The sequence below is a fragment of the Nicotiana sylvestris genome, chromosome 12 (assembly GCF_000393655.2).
Source record: "Nicotiana sylvestris chromosome 12, ASM39365v2, whole genome shotgun sequence".
Taxonomy (NCBI): Eukaryota; Viridiplantae; Streptophyta; class Magnoliopsida; order Solanales; family Solanaceae; genus Nicotiana; species Nicotiana sylvestris.
In genome coordinates, this window is record NC_091068.1 from 4,476,306 (window position 1) to 4,482,617 (window position 6,312).

Consider the following 6,312-nt stretch of genomic DNA (forward strand, 5'->3'; position numbering starts at 1 on the left):
ACTTAATTGTCTTTCCCATATTTACATAAAATTTTATAGAAATTTTGTTACAAAAGAGTGATTTTGATGATTGCCTAGGGAAGAAATGTTGAGACGTAATGGCACTTTTCTCCCGTTGAAATACTGCTCTTAACTTTTTTCTCCTCTCAGAAAAGATGGCATATGCGGCCAGGGGCATATGTAGGAATTTTTGTAAGCGGTGTCGAAATTTATAAAAGAACCGGAATGTTACTTTGATTATCATACTTTTAGACAAGAAATAACCTTAGTTTATTGGTTTTGTTGAGTCTTAAGTTAAAAAAGATTTTGAATTCAATTCTACTTCATCACAATTTTTAACTACAAAGGCTCTCTCAAATATTTACAAAAGAAAAATGTGCTAGTTGAGGTTTGAACCTAGGGCTGTATTCTGGGCCGGGGCCGGGCCTTCGTGGGCCAAACGGGCCGGGCTTCGTGGGCCTGGGCTCTGACGGTCCCGGGCTTCGTGGGCTCAATGGGTGGAACCGGCACGTGACGGGCCTAAGCCCATATGGTCCTGGGCTAAACGGGCAGGGCTCGTGAGCTTTGCGGGCCTAGCGATTTTTTTTTTAAGACAATTTCTTGTAGTATCATGGCTATATTAAAAATATATATGTAGTATATATGTAGATCTAATTATTAAAGTGCTTGACGAAAAAGAAAAATAACAAAACAATAGTAAAACACTAAATTGTCATGCATAATATATTGTCTTGTAGTATATATATTGTATCTTATGTATATATATTATAACTTATTACTTATATATTTTCTTGTAGTATATATTGTATGTTATGTATATATATTCTCTTATATATTTTTTTGTAGTATATATTGTATCTTATGTATATATATTCTCTTATATATTTTCTTGTAGTATATATATTGTATCTTATGTATATATATTCTCTTATATATTTTTTTGTAGTATATATTGTATGTTATGTATATATATTCTCTTATATATTTTCTTGTAGTATATATATTGTATCTAGGTTGGCGACTACTTTCAACTTGCTTATCTTTTCTAGGTCGGGGAGCCGGGGGAAGGGTAGTTGGTTGACCACTACTTTCACCGGTTTTATCTTTTCCTTTACCAAACATTTTTTCAAAGAAAAATGTCATATTAATTATAATTATGCAAACTATACCACACAAAAATATATTCTTAAAACGTAAAAGTTGAAACGAGTTTACCGGATTGCCGAACAACTTCTTAAAAATTGAAAATCGTTGAACACTTGAAACTTCAATTCAACAACTTCACAATTTTTCACGAAATTTCAACAATAAATTAAGTAATTGTAGTAGAGAGATTGAGAGAGATTGATGAATTGGTGAATAAAAATGAAAGAATGAGGGGGTATGTTGAGAAATAGGAAAAAATGTAATTATATAAAGTTTGGGGGCCAAATGGCCATTTTCTAAACTTAAAAATGGTCAAATTGTCAGCCCAAATGGCTAGATTTTAAATATGGCCGTTGGAGAATTTTAAAAACAATTTTTTTAAAAAAAAAAAATAGCCGTTGGGCCCGTTAGGCCCGCCAAGCCCGCCAGGACCGGCCTAGGACCGGCTGACGGTCCCGGGCAAAACGGTCCCGGGCTCGTGGGCTAATATATGAAGACCGGCCTGTCACGGGCTTCTCAGGACCACCAGGACCGGCCCACCAAGCCCGTTAGGCCCGTTAGGACCACGGGCCCGGTCCGGTTCAGGCCCGGCCCACCAAGCAGCATTATTTGAACTTTTGACCTCTTAGAGCAAAATCAAGCACAAAACCAACACACTAAGGCACAATTTATGTCAAGTGGTGTCATCTTTTCTTACTTATTCGTTTCTGTACAGTATTAATACATATATTTAATAAAATTTTCTGACAAAGCGGTGTCGCATGACACCGCGTGAGGAAGCGTGCATCCGCCCCTGTATGCAGCAACGAAGCCAACCAACAAGCTTGGGGTTAAGAAGCCACAGGCGCATAATCACAACAGTAAAATCACTCTTTCCTCCTAAAATGTTAAGATGATGGTATTGAAGTTGAGGTTACTGTCTGTCATTAGATTCATTTTCCTTACATAAATTAATTACTAAAATGCAGACATGTTATATATATTGACTTTTTGGAATTACTCTTTCAAATTTGTAGCTAAAAAAGTGTTCTCTATTTATAGTTTAGTGTCTTTATATGTATAATAATAATGTTTAGGCTTTTGTGTTTTAAAGTAATATTGATTTTGAAAACTTCGATACAACTCATATTTTATCATCTAAATCTATGTATAAATAATAAAAACTTAAGATTTTTCAAAATACAATATTACATACAATTTTGTAAGTAATACTTACTACCAAATTTAAGATTTTGTTTGAATGAATATTGTAAGATTTCGATTTCTTCATCAATTTTTTATTTTTAAGTGAGAAAGAAATACAAAATTGTTTAGCAGAAAATCACAAAGGCTGAAAAATGTGCCTTGTAAGGACTTCAAAGTGTTAAAGTGCTACAAAAGGTGTGAACTTCCAAATTTTCTTTAGGAGCATTTCCATGGGCTTAAATATATTTTAGATAGTAATTTCATTTAACACTCTCGTAGAACACTATAAATTTAACTTCTATGATTGTATAGAGTATCCATGGAATATGAAATAGTATAATCGTTATTTTACCACATTTGCACACGATGTGTCAAATATTTGTAAATTCATTTTCGTTTTGGATATATTTGTAGATCCATCTTCATTTTAAACTGGCTCTAAATAATATATTCGTTTTACTGTAGTCATCGGAATTTTTACTATCTTAGTTGTTTTCAATAATTAAAAAACAAAATATTACATTGCAATTATGATGCTGAAGTTTCTATACTACATGATATGTACATTAAAATAGAAGGAAAAAAAAAAAGATGACACATGCATATTTAGGAAAGAGCAAATAACCTTATTAATGCTAACTTCTTGCATCTCTCTTAGATTTTACTTTACATTTCAATCAAATGTTTTTAAAATATATGTGCGTAAATTTGAACTATTTTTTAACATATATTATATAAAATTGATGGAATACACGTGCAAAGCACGTGTTCAAAAACTAGTAATAATAATAATACACTCAATGTATTTTCATAAGTGGAATCTGGGAAGGATAATATGTACGTAGACTTTCAGAGGCAAAGCTAGGATTTGAAGCTTGTGGGTTCAAGCTTTTAGTCTTTTTAAGTTACTGGGTTCTAAATTAATAATTTGTACATAGTTAATGAATTTTTTAAGACAAATACATGAAATGGATCAAGTGACAGGGTTCGGCCGAACCCATACTCGATAGGCTAGCTCCGCCCCTGCAGACCTTTACCTTGTGAAAGTAGAGAAATTATTTCAGGTAAACCTTCGACTCAAGGAAAGCATAATCATAGAAGTAATGACCAAGAACTACAAAATGAGAAGCACTAACAGCAACCAGAAAAATAATAGAATCGAAGCAAATGAAACAACGAGTAGTAAAGGAGATCTAAAGATTAAGAAATACAAGAATAATACTAGGAAAATACAGGTTTGAAAAAGAAAAATGTCTGGCTACTCACTAACCTACTACCCTAATCGTCGACCTCCACACCTTTCTATCAAGGTGTGATGACCCAAAATGTCATTTTTAAATTAAATAATTATCTCAGTATTTTAAGACCTTGAAAAGCGCTATCAATAATTCTTCGACTTGCGTGCACAGTCCGTATAATTTTCCGAAAGGTTTTTGTATGAAAAATAGATTAAATTATGAATTAGAGCTTTAAAACTACACTGAGTTGACTTCGGTAAAAATTTTGGGCAAACGAACCCGGATCCAAATTTTGACCACTACAGTAGTTCCGTATAATGATTTGGGACTTGGGCATACGCCCGAAATTGAATTCGGAAGTCCATAGATCAAATTATCGCCATTTAACGGAATCTAGAAATCTAAGGCTAAAGACTTCTTAAGTTTGAACGGAGATTTGACTTTTGAGCAAACGACCCCGGAATGGAATTTTGATGATTCCAATAGTATCATATGGTGATTTTGGACTTAGGAGCATGTTTGGATTTGGATTTGGAAGTCCGTAGGACAATTCGGCGCATTTTGGCGAAAGTTGGAAAATAGAAGATTTTTGGAAAAGTTTGACCGAGAGTTGACTTTTTGATACCGGGGTCGGAATCTGATTCTGAAAATTGGAACAACTCCATTATGTCATTTATGACTTGTGTGAAAAATTTGAAGTCATTCCGGATTGATTTGATATGTTTCGGCACAAAAATATAGAAGTTGGAAGATTTGAAAACTCATAATTCAATTCGATGCGCGATTCGTAATTTCGGTGTTGTTTGACGTGGTTTGAAGCCTTGATTAAGTTCGTATTGTATTTTGGGACATGTTGGTATAATTGGTTAAGGTCCCGAAGGCCTCGGGTAGATTTCGGAAGGTTAACGGAATGGAAATCAGACAAAAAGGGTTGCTGGAATTTCTGCTGCAGGAAGTTGTCTTGGACAGCAACTGTGCAATCGTGGAGCCTATTTCGGAAGCTTATATCTCAATATACATAAGGAATCTGCAAATTTACAAAACATGAAAGTTGTAGCTCTTGCATCCTAGTTTCTAGGCTAAACCATTAATTATTTGGATATTTGTACAGAAAGTTATGATCGATTAAATAAGGGATGGTAAAGTTGTTTTGAAATTTTCCAGAAATATTTGATGCGAGGAGGCTATTTTTGAAGCTTATATCTCGAAATCTATAAGTAATCTGAAAATGTGCAAAACACAAAAATTGTAGCCCTTGCATTCTAGTTTTCAGAACATTAAACCGTTCAACATTTGGACATTTGTACAGAAAGTTATGATCAATTGAATAAGAGCTGGTAAAACTATTTCTAGTAGACTTTTAATGACGAAAATAGCTTTTAGTGACGGATGGGTAGAAACATTTAATCACAAAAATCAGTCACTTTGCCATTTCGTTTTGGAATTTTTGGAGCTTGGTTCTTGGGTGATTTTCACGTGAAACATTGGGGTAAGTGTTCATTATCCTATATTGATTATATTTCATGATTCCATATGCATTTACATCATGAATCCATGAATTTATGGAAGAAAAATCAGATTTTTAGCCAAATTTTTCAAAAATGAAAATTTAAGATTTGAAAGCCAATCCGATATCGGAATTTAGTAATTTTGGTATGGTTGGACTCGTGGCTGAATGGGTTGTCGGATTTTGTGAGTTTCGTCGGATTCTGAGACGTGGGCCCATGGGCGAATTTTAGTGCAATTTCGAATTTTTAATGGAAAATGTAGAATTTCATATGGAATTAATTTATAATTTTTATTGACTGAATCGAATTGCTTATGACTAGATTTGAGAATTTCAAGCACGAATTCACGAGACAAAGAGCCCGTTTGGATTGGCTTAAAAAAGTGGCTTTTAAGCATAAGTGCTTAAAAGCACTTTTTAAGTGCTGGAGCTTGTTTTATAAATAAGCAGTTACGTGTTTGGATAAAAGTGCTGAAGCAGAAAAAAAGTTGTTAAAGTGTTTGGTAAACAAGTGCTGGTAAGCACTTTTTCTTTTAAAATGACCAAAATATCCTTAAAGCTGATAACACTAAAAATAAGCTTATTATTACAAGTTTTTAATGCTAAATTGATTCCTATACAAATTAATTTATGTCTAGTTCTCGTAATATTCTGCTGCTAGAGAAACGAATTGGATATTTCTGACACCAAATTAAAAGTCTCTGTTAACTCAAAGATCCGTTTATTTCCAATTACAGAAGTTTTCTGTTTGGATGCCACATATAAAAAAGAATAGCACCAAACTCACTAGTATGAGCTCACGACTCTGCTTAAAACATGTTTGGGATAATCTGGGTATTCTCATACCTCAAAGAAAAAGCATATAAAGAAAAAAGCATATAACAAGATGAATAAGGAAAGAATAATAACTTACAACAAGGATCGATTTCCACTAAAAACTTGAGCGAAAATATAGAACAACTGAAGATGAAGGAGAATCAGAGGAAAGAAGATGAACAGAAAGTGGGAGTAGTTCAATGTTTTAAGATTTATTTTATGAGGGTAGTTTTGGGATTAGCAAAAGTTATAAGGGACAAGCAGGTAATTTCTTTGGTCAACATAAGATGGCTTTTAATCCAGAAACGGAGAAGTTAGGATCAGCCAACTTGTGGTTTTTGGATTTTTTTAAGCTATTTTTAACTTTTTTAAAGCTGTTTTCATTTTTCCCAAACACTCCCAACATTTGAAAATGGCTTA